Source organism: Cloeon dipterum, chromosome X (assembly GCF_949628265.1).
Source record: "Cloeon dipterum chromosome X, ieCloDipt1.1, whole genome shotgun sequence".
NCBI classification, from domain to species: domain Eukaryota; kingdom Metazoa; phylum Arthropoda; class Insecta; order Ephemeroptera; family Baetidae; genus Cloeon; species Cloeon dipterum.
The window spans coordinates 13,123,630-13,144,561 of record NC_088790.1 but is presented as its reverse complement, the minus strand read 5'-3'; the positions used below and the strand labels follow the sequence as shown (position 1 = coordinate 13,144,561).

At 40.0% G+C, this 20,932-nt stretch overlaps 1 protein-coding gene across 2 annotated transcripts in view; it reads right to left on the bottom strand.

Moving 5' to 3' along the window:
- Positions 1-20,932, bottom strand: part of cpx (complexin) — a 102,427-nt gene that overhangs the window by 74,079 nt on the left and 7,416 nt on the right. Inside the window, exon 2 of one of the 2 annotated variants that reach the window (XM_065495459.1) lies at positions 10,270-10,322. The exons of the other annotated variant lie outside the window; for it this stretch is intronic. The gene's annotated coding sequence lies outside the window, so the exon portion shown is untranslated. The remainder of the gene's footprint in view (positions 1-10,269; positions 10,323-20,932) is intronic. 2 annotated transcript variants of the gene reach the window in all.

Genomic DNA, 20,932 nt, shown 5'->3' with positions numbered 1-20,932 from the left:
TTTGCGCGCCGCAAGCCGACGTGCATTCTGGGCGACTTTCGGATCAGATTGCACGGAAGACGACGCATAACACGCACCAGCTCGGGGCGAACGAGAACTGGCAGGCAAATATTGGTGCTACGTGATGCATCCATGCGAGTGTCGCCGTTTTAATTTGCGAGACGACGTATGCTCTCTTCGTGTGTCGAATCGATCAACGACACCAGGACCAACTAGCAAATACAGGCCTCCTCACAATGAGAGACCTCATTCGCGCCAGATGACAAATGGGTCATGCGATCAGCTTTTGTGACTTCGTTGAGGTTTCATTGGTCTCAGTAGCCATCAACTAAAAATTCAAGGAGGTAAAATAGGCATACGGCACTTTGAGCTGATATTATAGTATATTGATGACACAATAAGACGTTTGTCAGAAGTTGGTAAAATGGTCAGCCTCCACCAGGGCAAAATTCGCCTCAAAGAGAGTTTTAGCGATTTTCATTAGTTACCCGCAAAAGTGTACTGCAATTAACAGATAATGATAATCCATTTTTCACTCTTGTAGGAGTGGAAATTGATGACGTTTGACTGTTTTTGGCTTCACTTTTAACTTTTAAATAAGGAACAGATTTTTGGAGAAAAAGTTTAAACAATAAATGTTTTGTTGTACAGTTGATAGATGATTTTAGTCCTTTTTGCTTAAAAAATGACTTGAGGTTCCCAACTCTATTAATTCTACACGTGAGGTAAGCGTTTCTGAAAGAAATGATGCAAACTAAGATTCTGAAATTGAGACAGTTTCGACAAAAAATGAAATTAAGACATGATAATTTTGGGTATTTTATTTTAAAACCCTTGTAGGCGGTTCTCTTTTGCTGATATAAACCCGTCTCTGTTATGATGGTTAAATTTGAATTTTGCAATTATAAGCTCTCGTTGATGGATGGAAATTTAGTTTAATACTCTCAAAATAGCATGGTTTGTGTCCATTCAGAAAGATTGCATCAAAAAACAACGCCGAAAAATAATTCAGCTTCCAGAATCCACGTGAAAAAAGCTCCTTTCGCATTTTAAATTATTTTTCTTTGAAGAAACCAATTAAGGTAAATTCTAGAAGATCTGCAAGAACATTCTCCTTTGCTTCTCTCACGCAAATAAGCCCCTTTAAAATTTATTAACTTCTGTAGCTGAAGAATCTTTTCTCTTCAACACCATAAAATTTTGCGCAAGATCTTTCCTTATAAAATGAAAGCTACCTACGTGCTATTAGAAAGAGCACCAGCCGATAATTCTGTTCTGAATTGGCTAACTTGAAACATTTTATTGTTTAAAAAAATATTTTACACCGCACGCATCAATGTTGAAAAAGAGAGAGCCACCTTCTTTACGGCGGCCCCGGCGGTGCGAAATGAAACGCCGGGTTGCTTTAGCAGGAAATGGAGCGGAGGTTGCGATGCTGATTTGAGTTCGCTTGTCTTCGCGTCTCGAAAATAAATCAGCTACACAATAATTCTTGGTGTGACATGATCGCACGCCGATAGTGTCGCACTTGGACGACCGGAAGTGGGACTTGCGCGTCTCTTGAGCAGGCACCACGTTTATTTACACATTCAAATTTATGCTGGTGATTCTTTCGTCATTGGCGTCCACCCGAGCGGAAATTTACTCGTGCAGAAATTGTTTGCAAACGTCATTTTCGCCGACTTGCCCGAGGAGGAGGAGGAGGTTACCAGCCGGGGCAGGAAGACACTTTCAATCAAGTCAGTCATTCTTTTGCAAATGAAATAAAGGTCTTTGCAATTCAAATCAGGATGTATCACGTTGCTGAAGATGCCGACGCATCTTCTCATCCCAAGTGTAGCTCTCGGCCGCTCCGAAGTTTCGTGGAAAGTCAAATGTATGCAAATGTTTCTGCGCCGATGGGAAAATCACTGCACTCGACGAAATTGACTCATTTTAGGCCATTTCCAGCTTAGTTTCCTCTCCCTTTTTAACCCTGCAATTAACGAGGATGGCACACAACTGTCGCCATTTCAAAAAGTTTTTCCAATAACTCCAAAAAGAGACTTTTGACGAGTTACAAAGAATATCCTTTTTGGTCCTGTAACGTTAGATTTGCCACTATCAAAAATCAATTTTGGAGACGCGGAAAGTTTTGATGGCGCAAACAGCAAAAGTTGGAAGGAATATTCCCTGATTGTTTGTTTGCCACTCACAGTGGAGAGCTCGACAAAAAGACAATGCGAACAGACGAAAAAGAAAATTGGAGGCAAAAAACAATTTTTCACTCGAGCCACTAGGGACATTTGAAATCACAGGGTGTGTTACAACGACGCGTTTTTAATATCAAAAAGTATGATCTCCAGTCATATCGTGTGAGAGGCAGAATGCAGAATGTTTTTCAGAGCGCATTAGGGTTGGGAATTTTAGACCGTGTTTCTGACCGAATAAAAGACTATTTTTAGACGGTCGTTGGTTCCTTTTAAAAAAACATATGTGTAAGATGCTTTTTAACGGAAAATTTGGATTAAAATTATCAAAAATTAAGAGCGAGATTTTTCTTGGTACAAAACATTTCTCAAGTCACTAATTAATTGCTTACTTTACGTTGCTCAGCATGTTCAAAAATTGTTTTGAGCAGGGATAATTTGGAACATAAATAATAATAAAATAATATTTCTGTATTTAGGATGATTTTTAAATCCAAAGAAATGTTTGCCAATTTTTAATATGGCTCTAAAGCTTTGAGATTGCGTTGTCATTGCTCATGGGATGTCTAGAAGCAATTCAGATTCTCAGAAAATAAAATTCGAGCGTGTCAAATTCCCAACCCTAGTGCGAATATTCCTCCATACGGTGTGTTCAAATAATTTTCTACAGTGAATTTCCGAGCAACAAAAACTTTGCAACAGCAGTTCAGTATCAAAGTACATAACACGCTCCTCTCTTTTAACAGCACGATTGAACTTTTTGTAGGCTACGCCGATCGTGAGTTGCGAGTTGTGACAGGCGAAAAATTGGAAAGAAATCACTGGTGTTGCGCTCGATATTGCAATTCCAATGTCAACATGTTGCACTCGATTTTGCTCAATGGGCGGCTGGCCGAGAAATGAAAAACGGCTGGACGGACGTGTTCAGACGCGATAACTCGATTCGCCGGCCTTGCTCATTTTCCATCTCGCGAACGACTTTTCCGCCTCGACTCCCGGCGGAGAGGAGTGTCATACGTGCTTTTATTTCGCACTTATTGCGAGGCGGTGGAGTGGCACACGCTCGAGTGGCGCCCATGCTAGTTTATTGTCAATTGGATGATTGAATTAATTTAGTGCATGATGCTGGAGAGATGCCTGCACGGCTGCGGCTGAGAGATACGCCCCCGACCAACTTAAATTGCGTTTCAAGAGGGAAGCGGCGCTGAAAATGGCAGCTCCATTGGCCTCTGTTTGAACCCTGCAGATGGATGGCTGGCTGGATGGATGGGGAGGCTGGTGGCACGCGGTAATTGCGGGGCACGGCTTTTACCAGCACAATGGCATCCGCATGCAAAAGCCATTTTCGCCCCACGCGCGCCGAGAATTCGGCCTTGGCTTCGACGCCTCTCCTGCGTTTCTGCGTTTCGCCCCAGGAATCTTCTGGTTGATGGCGCAATTTAAAAGCTCTCTCCTATCAGCTTGAAACAATTAGTGATCAAATTTTTGTTTAAAAGTGAGAATGCCTCCCAGGAGGAGGATAAAACCATTATCGGAGGATATATTCCTTACGGTTTTATTCTTTTCACTCTGGCAATGAAACCATTATGCAAAAGCAATTGATAGAATTTGCGCAAGAAGAGAAAATATATATAATATTCTATTTTTCCTGACATCTCCTACTGCTTCGACACTCCTGAGAATGCCTTAACAATGTGAGCCAACGAGCTGGTTAAATTTCGAAATTTATTAGTTTAAAAAATGTTATGCAAATTAGGGAGCTTTGGAAGTTGGGATAGCGTTAAAAACTTAAGCATCGTCGTATTCAATAAATAGTGACTGTAAAAAGGTCCATAATGAGCTCTTAGCTCATCCTCTTGTATGATTTCTAAGTTAAATACACCTATACTGCAAGAAGTTTCAATTGTTTCCAATATATCTCAGCTCCAGGGCTCCTGGGTAAAACAAACTTTGTAAAATGAGACATAAACAAGGGTGTCCCCATTTGCAGTTTAAAACCCAATTCCTTTTTAACAAGCTAGGACAACAAAAGGCCAGACACACGCGCTGACTATCCCATTAAGTTGTGTCTCAATCTCTGTCTCCCTCTGTTTACACGCGGAATTAAAGAGAAGGCTGCCGACCCCTTTTCATTCTTCGCACACAAACTCGGCGCCAGTTGTGCGGCGGCCGCAAGTTAGTTTTGTTCGTTCATGTGCAGCAGCAGCTGCAGGGTTTTGAGCATTATTTCGCTATGCTGAGGCACACACGCTCTCGTAATTATTAGCTGGCTGCAAAGTCTTTTGTGAGCCGCCGGTAAAACCGACTTTAATCAAACGTCATGCAGCCGCGCGCTGCAGTGAGAATAATAGCGCTCGAGATGATTTTCGCGTAATCCGCATACTGTGCAATTTCCTCTCCGCTGCAAACTGGAGGGCGCGACAAGCAGCAGCAAAGCGGCCTACTTTTTGTTTCGCAGCGTCTCTCGTGTAATTAATGCGCTGAAATGAGATCTGCCAGCCAGCGTGCAGTGAGAACGCGGATTTTGTCGCCTCGTTCTTTTTTCTTTTTTTCCTGCCAGGCAGAGAAAAGTCATTAGAGGAAAGTTGCCGGCGCTAAATGCGTTCTGACTAGCCAGCTGAGAAGCTAAACAAGATCAAGCTGAGATTGAATTAAAAGTTTCGTTCGCTTCTTGGTCATTTATAAAACAGAAAACTAATATTTGAAGAAGTTGCTTGTAATTTTGTATTTTTAAAATTACACAAACTACGATATTAATGAGTTGTATTCAACAATTTTGCAAACAACTTGAAAGCAAAGAGGACAACTTTTAAGGGCTGTATGTAGCATACCCTTGACGGCTGGAAAGTTTCAATAATCCGTTTGTTTTGTCGGAGTTTTATGAATATTGTTGAAAGCTTGTTGAGTGACTTTTTTTGTGATAGAAACTGCTCGAAACTATTAAAAATCTGATTAGGAATAAAAGAAGCAACTGACTCTTTTATCCCTATTTATAAAACCAGATTTTATTTAAAAATAACAAGGTAAATATCACAACTTGGAACCGTCTGTAAATTAGGACTATTGTACAGAAAAACTGTACTATTAGTTCTCAAAGTCTAAGAGGTTTAAGCTGAACTTCATAACAGCTGAAATTTTCAGGGTGTTACTGGCCAAAAGATGATGATAGGTCGTTTAAAACGAAGAGGTCACTCGAAGAATGTTCCATTGTTGCAATGAAGAACGTAAATTGTATTTTTTCCTCGTTGACAAAGAGATTCAACTTATTTATCCAACTAGTTTCTCCATTTGAAAACAACGATATTAATATGAGAGAAATGTAATTATAAATAATCTTTTTTGTTTTGCATTTTTTATATAATTTTTTGAACTTTTATTGATAGAATTGTTTCATTTCTTGTACTTCTAACCCTTAAATCCATTCAGTTAAGTGCGTGTTTCTAAAATTTCTTTAGCTCTCTATTTTAAGAAAAAATTGCTGCACAGTATACATGTCTGAATTGAGGTCCATTTACCCTTCTGGCTTCTCGACTCTCAAGACACAACGCGATTTTTCACCGTCCGCGAATTGAAAAACTCTACGTGAGCCATTCCGGGCGTCATTAGTCCAGCGGTTCCGCCTATCTCTCAAGCACTTTTTGCGGCGTGAAACGTACACATTTGCGCGCGGCCGGGGGTGACAAGCTGGCTGGCGCACGAAGGTTATTTCTGCGGCCTCGGGGAAATAAAAGCGACGATAAGTCTGCCAGAAAAGGCGTTCCACCATCAATCATAATCAAATAAGTGCCGCGAGACTCGCGTCTAATAGAGACTATTTGTCTTGCGTCCGCGCAAAAGTTGCGCCAAAAGACGGGTGTCAGAGAGCCACCCGGGGTATATAACTGCATGTGTTGGAAGGTGAGTGCGGTGAAATGACAGCGCGACAAGAACGAGAACATTAGACGCCGTAGACGCCGTAATTGAGACCCTTTGAGCTGTATTTTGCAGCTACAAAAAAGCTCGCAACAAGATCATACACCCTCGTTCTCTTGTGAGTCATTTGATCCACATCAACACTGTTGCTCTCATCCACTACAAATGAAAAAAAGACAAGTTCATTGAGGGAGAAGGGAAATTGGATCGAAAGGCAATAGTTTCAAGGTGGAAATTTTTAAAATTATTTTAATTAACAAGGAGATTTGGTGAATTAGTTTTTATTGAAGCTAATGAATGTGTGAAGCCTTTCCCGATGTGAATAAACCATGTACATTTGTGTAAATAATGTTAAATGTAATTAATGTAAAATGTTATGTTACCACCATGCGCGATGTTGACTTGATAGGCAGGTCCAGAGCTCATCGATTGAGGCTTTTGGCTCCGCGTGTAAATGTTACTGTGCCTGAACAGTGCTTCCAAGTGCAGTGCTATCGTCAGTGGAATAGTCTTTCACCAAATTTGTGTATGAACGAGAATTCAAGTTCGTTTAAGAAGAAAATTGAAGAAGCAATAATCTCAAGCTACCATTAATCATTACTTCCCTCCAAATATATTTCCTACATAATTGTCTCATTACTTTATGGATGTGTGCTGATTTGGGGCAGAGTTGCTCTGTCAGCCCATAATAAACTTAATTTTGAAACTAAATTACTCGATTCGATGATTTGAGCGAATTTTTTAGATCTATAGAACATGGGCCAAATTTTCAAAATTGATTTAAAAATATAGTTTTAGCTTAAATTAGCTTTGTAAACACTGTTGAGTGACACAAATCGATCGGTAGGTCATTTATGACGTTCCCGGGAAAAATAAAAATTTCCTAAAAGGGTTCCAGAGGCTTTGTAAGTTTCTCGTAGTTATATTGTAAAAATATCTAATGATACAATTTTTACAAGCTGGCAATCATTTTTGTTTATCAATTTTTACTTCCGAAAAGCTATGTTAATTATAAATGTAAAATAGGAGAAAATTTTTTAAATCTATTATTTAAATTTTTCCCCATTAGCCAAAATGAAGCTATATTAAAATTACCTGTCATTTTATCTGATAGAAGAAATTGCAATAATGATTTTTTGCAGTGGAAAGAATGATTCCTTTTTAATTAGAGTGCTTTTTAATTGACTATTTAGAGCACACGTAGATGGCAAAGTAAAACCCTTTAGATACTAATTCCCCGCAGTAATTAGTTATTCCGAGCACTCGTCGAATAAATCCTGCCAAGCGCAGTTTCAATTACTTTCCTCAACTCACCTTGCATATACTTGCAGCAATGCCTGGCATAGACAACATTGGCAAATGAGAAATTTCTGCACCAAGTATGCCAGCCACACTCACTCGGGGCGAACGTGTTCTGTTGTGCCCTTATAGTTAGTTGTAACAAATCCGGGAAGCAATCAACGAGTGTTTTACCCGCTGCGCGTTTGTTTGCTAACTCTCCAGTTACGGAATGCAAATGCGAAAACTGTAATTACACGTCCGCGCGTCGAGTGGCGCCGCTATCGATCGCCAATTAGACTGGCGGAGCAAATTTTCAAGGGCTATGCAGATCCCTCCTGCACTGCCAGCTAAATGAATTTTAAAAGGCAGCGCCCCGATCTCGAATTTCCACGTCCTGATGTTAATTAACGGCACTGGCTGTGAAGTGAAGGAGGGCTTTTCCGAACATGGCGAAAACACGCACTCGACGTGCGAGGCCACTAATTAAAAGTTTGTTTTGAACATCTATAGAGCTTCTTGCGCAATCTTAGTCGCTCATGATACATACTGCCATTAATTACAAAATTTGAAGTATTATATGTGTCTCGATTTATGTCATGTTCATTATGCGGGGTGTATCTTGAAACTAAAAACTTAAAATTAAATCTAAATTCGTTGTATGATACAATACAATACAGAAAATAAAATCATCATTGGATAAATTTCTCATTCTATATCTCTTTTATTTTCATATTAATCGTCTTTAAATTATTCATTAAGAGAATTCGACTATTCACTGCAGCATCTAAATTCATTAAAATCGATGTTCAATTTATATTTAAGTCAAACAGGCATATTTTGGTTGTTCATTCTGACGATCTTACGTGATTTTACTTTTGGCGTTTTTTTTACTCAATTGACGAAAACCTAGGAAATATGAAATTTTTCATCCATTCTGCCCAGATATGACTATAAGGGCTATGAGTGAAGGTTCAAAAAGAAAATGTAACCGTACGTTCTCTTATTGTACAGCCACCACCAGCTGTTTTAGGTCCAGCAGCCCTTAGATCAGCAGTAGCTTCAACTTCAAAACCAAATCCACACCACAGGTTTAGCTGAGGACAGTTCCGGATGGATAACAATGAAAACGTTGAACTGCATTAAGTTTGAAAGCACTTTTAAGAAAAAGAAATGAGTGACGAAATTTTGTTAGCTGCTTTATCAGTCGCCTACCCTTTGATAAAAATTTGAGAAGCAAAAAGCATAAAGAAACTTGTGAGTTTTGTGAGAGATTTGTGTCACAGCTCCCAATGGAGGTTGATTAGCGGCGGGCAAACATAGAGTTCAATTGTAGCAACGATTGCAGTCAATCATTTTCAACGGCTGGTGATCCTCTACAATCGACTCTGAGGTATGGATTATGTTTTGCAAGAAAAGTATTGCTGATCCGAGGCCTGAGGGGCTGGAACAGCTGCAACCTAGCACGATAAAATTAGAATTGATAAGTATGTTTTTTTCAAAAAGTGTATATTGTTATAAAAAACCTTATATTCAACATTAACTTGACTTATTAATACACATTTTCGTGCTCATTCACCATATGCAGTGGTCATATAAAATTCCTTTAGTAAAACCATTTCCTTTGAATCTCCCATTCAGATTTCTACTTTATTGAATCATCAGGGAAGAGATTGTTCCGCGGTACGAAGAAAACCATTTCTACTTATCAGATCCGCGCTCGACCCATTTGGAACTTTTTCAGCGGCAGCCAGGTGTACACACAAGCAATTCCATTCTACGCGACAGACTTATCTGCAACGTTCCGCAAAGGCACCAACGACCTAACATACACGTGTGTACAGGGTGCGAGTTTCGACGTGAGGGTGCCTCGAGCGTCACAGAGTTCATTTCCACTGCATTATTTGTGTTCAGCACGGCGTGCAGCGCCACCCCGAGCTGAAGAGATAGGACGGCGAGTGCACGTAGACGCGAAAATCGCCTCTCGCGTCGCGGGCGCATACGTGAAGAGGCAGTCGCGCACGCATGCATGAGCGGGCAGGAAGCGGAAGTCGCGGAAATGAGAGAATGGGGTGGGCGTGAGCGAGCGAGGGGTTGCGAAATTATTTTAATTGCCGTGATGAATGCGAGCAGCGAACCAAACTCGCTGCGTTTAATTAACTCCGAGCTGAAAGGCCGTGAAATTGGACAAGTTTTTCTCGCGCCGCCCGCGGATTAGAGCACCGGTCGGATTTGCGAAATTGAAGAAAAGGGATTACATCGGTGAGAGCAGACGGCGGCTCTTTTAGCTCCGGGGTCAAAGGCTGGGAAATTGTTTTTCACGGGGCCAATGGCGAAAAATGATGAAATTTGAGGCGGAAAACTTCAGACGCAGCATAATCGTTTGAAGTTGGCCCTCCCTTTGAAGAATAGGAGGCCTTCAAAAACACCCAAGATAAACAAAAACATCAGGGAACAAAACCGTCCGCATTTTCGCTTCATATTCCTTGCGATCGGGAATCAAGTTCTGCACAAAAATTCCGCCTCATTCATGTTTTAAACTTGGTTAAACGTCAAAAGGAATGAACATCCCGTTGTCACATTTCCATCGTTTGAACGCAGTCATCCGTTTCAAAGGCGTCTTTGTGTCAGGGCTTGGAGGGCGAAACATTTCTATTTTTGAAAAATTCATTCGCATGAAGTAGCTTTGCCCGGGAGCGAAAGTGCAACACACTTTTCAAGCGAGATAGGGGACGCGACAGCACCTGCCTTTCGGCAAAATAACCTGCTGAGGCTGAGTTGGGATAAACTGCTATGAAAAATCACGTGGAATTAGGGGTGGGGGTAGAACGACACACATAACACACAGGTGGTGAAATGGTTAGAGTGTGACTATAATTTAGGCACTTACCATTAACTAAAACTAAAACTAATAATTTGCTGCTAGAGCTCGAGTTTAAGAACCTGCAACAAAGTCGACACAGGACATTTGATTACACACAGCACGCTGCACAAAAAGGAAAGTGAGAATGGAAGTCTCATCAATCAGTAGATCTGAGTGAGAAAAGAGGAGAGTGTAGACAGATTGCGAGAGAGATTTATGGTGATATAGGAAGAAAGAGAGAGAGAGAGAGAGAGAGAGAGAGAGGGCGTAAAACATAGTGTATATATAGAGTGTGACAGCACGATGCAAAAACAGATCCATGAAACGAGAAAGAGAGTGAGAGAGAATAGAAAGGACAAATTTGGTGTTCTCATGCCGGAGAAGTTGTTCGATTCGGAGATGTCCCCGCCCCAAATATTTGTATATTCTGGAAATGGAAGCGCGTCGCTGCCACGTCAACAAACAAGAGACACAAATCCTCCGTCGGAGATGTCATTAATAATAATTCAAACAGGGAATGTTTGAATCGTTGCTTGAGATTAAAGTGTTCCCTGTTTCTTCAATTACTGCAGACGTGGTTAAAATTTTCGTGGAAACAAGAAGCAAGTCAATTTAATATTCTGGGTATTCGAGGAGGAAGAAGTGCTCTTCTTGACTTTGTTTATCTTTTTGCGGCTGCGAAAGGCCAGTGGCACACGTGTTCGCAAGCATTATGGGATGGCAAAAAGCACCGCGCCATAATCTGCGCAATATCGCATTTGCAACATTCGGTGCTCTCCCCCTGCCTCGAAAATCATAAAAGCAAGTTAACGATCGTTCTAGTTCCAGACCGCAAACGTTTTCCAGCTGGAAGCTTTTACAACGGCGCGGCTCGCGAGTTAAAGTGCGGAGGGAGGATAACGTCTCTCTTTCGGCGGAAAAGGCGCTTTTTGTGAAGTGGGGCAGCTTTGAATAATAGGTCCCATCCCCGAGAACCCTGCAAGAGACAGAATTTTAACATAAAAATCTCATATTTATCAATTTTCCAGCCCAATTTTCAGAATGAACTTTTGTTGCGGCGAGAGCTCTTCTTGGAAACAGAGTTTTGCGGTAAGCTCAACCTATATATAGAATTAAATTGAAACAATTTTTTACCAAAACTTTTACACGTGTCTGCTGTGTACTAAAATACATAATAGTTAAAAACTCTATTATGGAGAGACCATTCAATGTGCGGGGAAAATTTCTAATTAAGCCATTACTAGTTTTTAAAGACAGTTGCTGGTTCTTAAGTGCTATTGGGAAGTAATTTTGAACCAAGAAAAATACACGATTGTGATTCAGCTGTGAAAATCATCCGACTTTAGCCTTTTAGCTCTTTTTAGAAACCTTTTAACTATGAAACAAAAATTTTAACGTCTAAAGTTCCCAATTTGTGCATTATTTAATGTTCCATAATTTTCAGATATATCCATTAAAATAGTATTAAATTGAGAAACTTTCCCAAAGATCATTTGCGTCCCGTGCCAACATGTTTTCCCCTCCAGGAATCAAACGCAAAACTCACGGCAAACATTTTCAAAATCAACCCCGTCAGAGCAAAGTCACTCAGAGTAGAGCTTTTATGTTCAGCTCACAGAATCGCGTGTGCTTTTGCTTATGTTGTTGTTCAGTCAGTCCATAAAACCACACTGCGTCCATTTTACATCAAAGCAAAACAACCCCGACGCACCCTTGCGCCACCCGCTTTCGGACGGTCGCCATTAATAAGGCTTGAAAACGATCGGCACACACGCGGAGCGAGCGAGAGGACGAGGAAAGTTTGTACGTTTCATTAAAACGGCGGCTCTCGCACTCTCTCTCTCTCTCTCTCTCTCTCTCTCTCTCTCTCTCTCTCTCTCTCTCGAGGCGTCACCAGGCGAAGGCAATCTTGACTGCGGCTAATTAATTCTGGCCGGTGGTCGACGGCCGCGCACAAAGGCGACCGAAGCTCATCAGTCAGAGGCACCAACACACGCACCTTTGGGGGACGTGCAAAACTGAAGGCTTTGACTTGGAATTATATAACAAAGTGTATTTATTTAAACAAAATAATGTATTAATGACTCATCAAAGTGGTTAATGATACTTTTTCTATAAGGTTTGACAGGATTTCACTTGGTGAAAGGGAATATCATTCAATGAAAGATAAAAAACCAGCTGGAAAAAACCTAATTTAGATCCTGACTCAACTTTCAAGCCTATAATATATAATCCAGATTTTAGAAGGTTTAATATATTTATTATTATCATCTCAGGAAGCCGTCACCACTTGATGGCTGCTCCGGAAATTAAATCCTTTACGTGTTGGGACGCACAGAACCGAAATCATTTGAATGGATGATGAATTTTCTCTAGTTGGAAATCATGATGAATGTTTTACGAGGACCGCAAACGAAATTAGAGCTAAAACTCCCCTTGCAATAGCTCTGTAAAAAAGTGATTGCACAGGCAGAGCTTGAATGCTTATCAATAAACGGCCAGCGCTGTCTCCCTACTGGATATCTTATTTTATTGATTTTCGAAGTGTGTTTCCCTGTCATCAGGCGTACAACGGTGGATAGATCTTGTCGGGACGAACAGAAATCTGTTTGTAATTTTGTGTAAAAAAAATCAGGATTTATCGTGTAGCTGGGTGTGAATTATTAATTGATGAGACTGTTAAGTACATTATGTCTAAATTTATTTAAAAATAATCTTATTAACCTAAAAATTTAAACATCTGCCTCACAAAAATGAGGGAAATAACAGTTTTTTGCTGGAAATCTCAGCTACAAAAAACGCCCAAAATTCACAACCCTACAACCCTATAGTTTCCATGAGAAATGACCAGGGTGCTGTAAAATATAGCAAATAGATCTAAATTTATAATGAAGCTTGGTCCTTTATGAGTGTTTCATACTTTTAATTTGATTGACTCCATACTGCTGAAACCAATAATGAGGATACTTTTTAAATAATTCCCTGTACCGTTCAAGTTAAATTAAAATATTTATCAATCAAAAAACTCAAATAACAAATATTCTGGAATTTCCCGAGTCAATCAGCAACTAAATTTTCACAGAAGGGCCAGAAACCCAATTGCCAAAGGACCTTTTTGCACACCCCTAGCTCGCATTTATTGAGTGCTGTGTGCAGTTCGCACTCGCGTAGTTTGTATACACGCGGTCGAAAGCACATCAGCAGGCAAAGAAGGGGTTTCGCGCGCACGTCTATTGATTTTGGTATGGCCAAGCCGACCGAGAGGGACCGACCGACAAAAATATAAAAGCAGCTTGTCCAGCGTCTTAAGAATTCTCGGCAAACACGCCGACCTCACTCTTTGTATGGCAGTGTACACACACAAACGCTCGGCACCGAAGAATTGATTACACGGAATGCCTTTTAACAAGCACTCGGGCCACTCGCACGGGGATCGTGTGTCTTTCGCACGCGCTTTTCTCGCCGTTTTTTCCCTCCCCCGGCTCTAGGCAGGCACTCGCTTTTCTTTGCTTTCTGCTCGCCGGTGCGTGGAGCTGCAATTAAGCTCGAGGCCGGTGCAGGTGTATAATTGGAAAGTATTGTTCGCCGTGCTGGAAAAAAGCCGCCAGCTCGGTGTGTTTGTGGATAAACACACAAGGGGATAGGTTGCGCCCCTAACGCGACCAAGAGAAGCAAACTTAGCTGTAACGTGCTCTATTGTTTGATGACACGGATTGACTTATGATCAAATTTGGGAATTTTCTCTCTTCAAAGAGTCCGAAAATCAAATTTTCATTCAATTGTTACGACTGTTCGATAGTAACAGTACCCTACACTCATCTCACAAAATTCCAATTCATAAAATATTATCTCACAATCAGATCTTGAGTGAGGCGTGAGTGGGATGGAAAAAAATTGAAACTTCATCATTAATGAAATTCCAGTCTATCTCATTTCAAATACCCTTCATCTTATTACAGAATATTTTCTGCAGTAGTACATGGATCCGTTAAAATAACCCGTGAGACGCCTCCTTGACTGAAACATTAAATTAGCTTGTTGTACATTTTAGCAATAGCATATCTTTAATTTATTTTGATAAGAATGGAAGGAAAGAAATAGTTTCCTAATGTATCGTAACATATGTTTATTTTTGTTAAAGATGTAGTTTTCTCAAGTTGTATGCCTGAAATGCTATGCCCTCTTCCCACCTTTCCTCTATTATTTAATATGTAATGTATAATCTAAACATCAGTGAATTACCAACTGTATGATAAACATTATAAATTAAAATATTACCAAATGAACAGCTGCAAAAATTAATATGTTTAAATATGGTTAGAATTTTCATATTCGTAATTACTTACCCTGGTGCGGAATAATTTCCGATAATTTGAAGCTGCAATGCAGTTTAATTCCAGGGTTCAACATTCCTATATACTCTGATCACCTTAGAAAAACTCTCAAACGCTTTTTCCTTTCATTCCGATGGAGTTGCGGACAGTGTACTTCCCGAGAAGCCCCGATTGTTCACGTTTTTCTGCTACTACGAGAGGTGCAGCCTTTTTAATCACACGCGATTTGCTTTTTCTTTTCCCTTCGCTAGATTAAAGCGAGTACCAACATATTTTTGCCGTGAACTGCGGCAATAAATAGTGAAGGCATGTTTGTTTTGTTACGCGCGGTACAATAATAGTGGCTTGTGTGCAAATGTCGAAACGTTTCTTTCGGTGTCAAATAATGGGAACATGCGCCATCTGGTCGTATTTAGTCCAGCAGTGGCAATCGAAAAAGGGAGTTGGGAGTTTCAGCATGTATATTCAAAGCAACGTCTGAATGCAATAAATAATTAGTACACTATTCAAACGAATGTATTTGTTGTGAAAACATGTCTCCAGCATGAAGCGTTTGTTGCTAAAAATTAATTAAAAGCGTAAGGGAAAGTGCCATAAATATCCGGCGGCAAACTTGATATTAAATTTATGTTTAGTATATACGAACAGCAGAAATGCCAAACAGGGAGAACGCGCTCGAATTTAATTTTGAACGTGGATCGTGAAATTGCGTCTCTTCTGCTCTTTCTGTATTTTTATGCTTTCGTCGACCTGCCTGCCGAGAGAGAAAAACGCTCGGTGGGCAAACTAACTGTTCAATTTGTATGAAATGTAAATATCAGGCGGAAGACGGTCGGAGATCAAAGGCTGTAGAGTCTTGCATCAGCCCTTTCTGCTGGAAATCAATGGTGCAAACCGACGCACCAAAGGAGCTCCCCGCACACACGGGCTTTCAAAAAGGTGTGTAAACGCACGTGAACAAAAGTTCTAGAAATGAGAAAAAGGAGTCTGTTCAATGAGGACAGTTCTATTTCAGCTTAGAATGCCACCTCATTCAATTCAAATAAATTGTCTAATGTTCAGGAGATTTTCAACTCTGAAAGAACCTTTCATTCTAACAAATGATGGGATGTTCGTTTGTTTTCTTAGTTCTCTGTTTAGCCAAGCCATTGTTTAGCGCATTTACTATTCGTGAACTCGCAATGCGAAAATTTGAGCGATGTCTGGAGGGCAACGCGGGTTAATGGATAAGTTTGACTCACGAGTTCATTCAAAGTTGGGAGGAATACGAAAGCATTCCGACTCGCTACTTGCTGGTTTTCACATTTCCAATATGCATGTGATAATGTCTCGACACTGATATCTATACCAGGAGAGTAAGATTAATTTTTTTAAACACCGTTGCTTTTTTCTTAAGCCTTTTTTACAAATGTAAAATGAAACTATTTAAAATACGTCAAAATTGCTAACTTAAAATATCGTTATAATTATTTGTAAAATAAAATTGCGGGTGAAAAAACTGTCAAGTTGTTGAAACAAATGAACTTCTCTTGAAATCAATACTTGATATTCCAAAAGATTTCGTTTGATAGTTCTTAAAAATAATAGGTCTACCATTTGAATTTCGTCACAGGCAAAGCATTAAATTTTCTCCAAGATCACAATTATCCTTAAAGCAGCTGTCCTTTCTCCATGAAAATGAATGTTCTAGTTTCAGCTACAAACATATTTTAGCTGGCCAGAAGTGGGAACTGTTAATTAAGGAAAACAGTAAACTCTCTCACTCTGTTTCTTTTAACGAAACTCTGTGCGTAAAAGTAAGCAGCTTAACTTGCTCATTTTTCGGACCTGTTCGAGAACCACCGCGAGCATGGAAACACTACTTTTGCAAGGGCACGCACAGACGTGTGCTCCCAGACGAACAATAAAGGCGGCTTTTGGGGTCGAAAGTTAGCGAAACTTCATTTCGGAATGCGGTGCGCGCGCTTGTTCCGGAACGGCAATTTGACTCGGGAAAATCTTGGCGCTCGCGTAGTAGGTAACTCGAGAGGTCCTGCGGCCTCCGGCACCGCCGATTCCGCTGCAGTAAAAGGGGTGAACGAGGGGAAAAGTGGCGACAAAGCACCGACGAGCATCAAATTTAATGTGATACATGAGATGGAGTGCCGTAATTTGCAGCTCTTAGGTCTTCTAGGTGGTTCTATTGTTCAATAATTGCTGCGCGTTTTGCCTCAAAGGTTGATCAAAAACTTTCCTCTTACAGAATATCAGATGGCTTAGAGCGAATATTACGAATATTGAAAATGCTAGGCTGGTTTACGACTCAGTACTGGTTTACGACTCAGTCAAAAAAAATATTTCGTGACTGGGCATTGTAATTGGTTAACAAACGGTAAGGTTCTTGACAATCCTTACAAACAAGCTCGTCTTACGAGTATAGTGTTCATAGTTAAGGAGTTCAGACTGATCGTAATTTTGATACCAACCAAACAATGAGTAAATTTATCCAAAAAAAATAAATAAAATAAACTACTCAACTCCTTACCATAACAATTTAAAGAGATCTTGATCGCCATTGAGTTGAAAGTTAATTGTAAAATTACGTGCAATGATCACTCTGATTGTGAATATATTGTCCATTCATCTGTGTTTTTAGAATTGATGCATATGTACCAGCTTTTTAAAGCTTATAAATAAAGTTATATCAAAAATCAAATCAAAGGAGCGGGTCAGACAAGAGCATTTTTTTCTGAGAGTTCAGGAAACGAATCAGACCCTCGCATCAATCGGAAAGCACTTCATCCATTTTGACCCATCCAATTTCAAACCTCGCACATTCACCTGCTTGGCGCCATTCAAAAAGAAATCCCATCCGCCTTATTCTTTTCCTGTAGTAAATAAAACCGTCGGGCAGCGCAGTGAACTCTGATTTCCAAGAGCACTGGCCGAGGCAAGAGAGGAAGCCTTAAAAAGACGGCTGCTGTTTGAAAGCACGAAAAAGGACACACCATCATGTCGTGTGGACTCGTTAATAAGGTTTTGCTGCCGGTGCGTCGGGCACGCTTGAGCGTTTGTCACCGCACACGCACGTCCCGAACTAAGGGCGTGTGGAATCCACTAATAGAAGGATTAATTTGCATGTCGGTTGGCAGCCAGACAATTATGGTGCCGGATTAGTCGTAATTGGAGCTCATTCAACAGCTTTAAATGATTCGTCCAAACGGCGACTAAAGCGGACGAATTGATCGGCTGTGGTTACATTTGTTGCCGCCCTTTCACCTTTTAATCTGAATTTTTATTAAAAGCTGACGAATGATTTTTTTATCCGAACGGCCTTATCCGCTTCAGCGGAGCTGAAATTTTCACTCTTTCTCTCTCTCTCCTGCAAATCAAAGGTGAAAATTCTAACGGCCCAGGAGAAAAATCACTTTTTCCTCTCGATTTGTCAGCGCCTGTCCACTGGAGCGCACGGATTAGCTGAGTGTGCGCACAGATTTTTTCATTAAAACGGCAGGTGTTCTCAAGCAGAATTATCTGCGCTGCCGAGGCGGAGTCGCTAACGAGCTTAGCGGGGTGCCGTCTTTTGTGCACCACACTCAGCTGAATTTTTCTTAAAAGGGGAAAGACTTTTTTACTTTCATCTTTTGTTTTTCATCATGAAAAAATTCCAAAACTTATACCAAAATAAAAATTGGTTTGAATTGGGGTGGAAGAGCATTAATTAAGTTGCTATAATAATGAAGTTATATAACAAAAATTTACCCAAAAAGGAAATTATGGAAAGAAGACTAAAAAAATGTAAGATGTACAATAGGAAAATTAATCTCTAGATGGATGTGAAAAAGTTTCCAAGAGTATAAGGCCAATACTGTAATTTTTCAACATAATTTATGCATAGAGAATAATAACTATCCTCTACTGGATCGATTTTAAATTATTCTCTTCGCTGCACAAATTTGTCATAAGTTATTTTGAAGAAAAAAAATCGGAATAAATGACAAACATATTTATCTGTTATTATATGAATAATTTTAATAATGGCTGCATAATTGGAAAAATCTCACAATCTAGAGTTGTATTCTCATATTTTATACCTAAAAAAGCAGATATTTACATTTAATTTAACCTAGATTATAATTGAATTTCATGAAGTGAAACGATGATTTCTATATGTAGTTGGAAAAAACCGAAATGATTGTAGATGGGAAATAAAAAATACCATTTTGAACTCATTCCTTGTGGAAATATGAGAGCAATTTATTCGCCAGCGCAACTCTCAGGATTCCACGGGAGCAATTGAAAAATAAATAATACCCTTTCAATTGATTGCGCAGCCTTACCAATCTCACGAGACTTCATGCATTTCAATTCATTCCGCAATCTATAAAACTTAATTTAATACGCCTGCTCGTTCAAGGAACACAACGACCTCATCTGCAAGTCTGCTGCAATTCCCTCGTCATCAATCGCTCGCATTTCCAGGCCACCGGATTCAATTTGTGCGAGGCAAACAATTCAAAAACCAAGCGTCGAGCGCTCTCTCGATACTCCCAACATAATTTTCTGCAAGGCTCGCATTTTCCCTGTTATTAAGCGCGCCGAACAAGGAAAGGAATAAAAAAATTTCCAACAAGCTGCACAGATATTTCACGCCTGTCTTCTCGAGCAGGATCTCCTTGTCCGGACGCAATATTACGATCGGGATTTTTATTACTTACGGGAAGTGATGTTGATGTAAATCAGACTCTCCGTCTATGTTCTACTATAGTCGTAATGAAATAAAGGAAACCATGTGGCAGATATCTTATCACGCAAAGTGCGATAACTGCAGCAGGAAATTGCTCTGCTCTTTAGCATATCAAGTGATATTGCTTGTTTATTAATCGTGATATTTATGAATTGCAGCAGGGAAACAAAAACTATTTTGGATACTTTCTGAGGCATTAAAAGGCTTATTTTTCTAAAATCTGTACATGGGTTAAAGAAATCTGAAAAAACCATGGTTTGGTTTATCCATTTGAGTTAATTATTTATTCACAAACATATTGAGTATATAATCAAATCATATTATTTTAGTTCCTTTGTCTGTATTAAATAAACAAACTCGGATTTTTCAACGAAACTTAATGATTTTCCACTACGTAACTAATTTTTAAGCAAATAATTACATATCAAATCCGATTATTAAAATATATTGTTAAAATTATTCTTTTTTCAACGAAAATCGCATAAAATTCCCAATCTACTAATGGCTGTTGTTTTATGTTTTAATATGAATTACATAAAGTAACTTAAAATGTATTGACGTTGTTACCATGCAGAAAATATGAAACCACTTCTTTTTACTCCCTTTATTCCGTCAAGAAGCCGCATAGAAACTAGATTAGCGACAGTTGGGATCTTGTCAGCGATGCAAGTTTGGCTCGAGTTTGCGTCGCTGAAAGTTTCGCCCCGACAGCAGTGCGAAAGGATCAACAACACAAAGACACGGCGCTAATTTGATTATAAAGCGTGCACGACGATGTAACTCGAAAATAAAACCAAAACGCTGATCAGTGAAAATAATCAGGAGCTGTTAAGCGGAAATTTTGTTGCGAAGTATGCAATTCGCTGAGCAGCAACTCAAGTTATGGCTTAGTTAGCGTCGTGTGTACGAAGCATTTGGAAAGGGTTAACTATGTTTGGCGTGCTCTCAACTTTGCTTCTAATGAGATGAGAGACTCAAAACGCTCGATTGGCGCAATCTTCGCTTTCCTCAGGAATAAATTAAATGCATTGATGTTTACTACTTCTCCTAAACAGAACTCAAACCATTTGGCACTGAGGAAAGAAATTCGCAATGCGAGGAAGTTTGGCATCTCATTACACGCAGTCCTTCTCCGGCTTTGTGTGCAATTCTCACTCCGCCGCTCTTTCGAGTCTTTTGTCATTCAGAAAAAAATCTACTTACAACACGCCGCGTGAAAGAGATAACCAGCTGCAGCAGCAGCCGCCGCCTCATTCCGCTCAGCGAGCCGGCGCGATGCGAGAGATAAAAAGAGTTGAAAGGCGGGAGATGGTGCGGCACGCAAAAAGGCTTTTTATTGAATTTAACGCAAATCCATTTTATTAACAGCCTTTCGCTCGCGAATCAGCGAAAACGAGCGTTTTTGCTCGAAAGACACGCATCGAACGCGAGAAAAACCCGGAAACTTGGGTCAAGACGATTTCATCAGATAAATTGGAATAAAAGTCCAACCCAAATATAAATTAGGATTCGACGGATTTATTTTTGACATGCGCGCTCTAATTAGTGGCACAGAGAGTCTGGCAAATCCGACAGTTTCTGGCCAATTATAATTAAAAAAAGGAAACACTCACTAATTGGCACTCGCTGA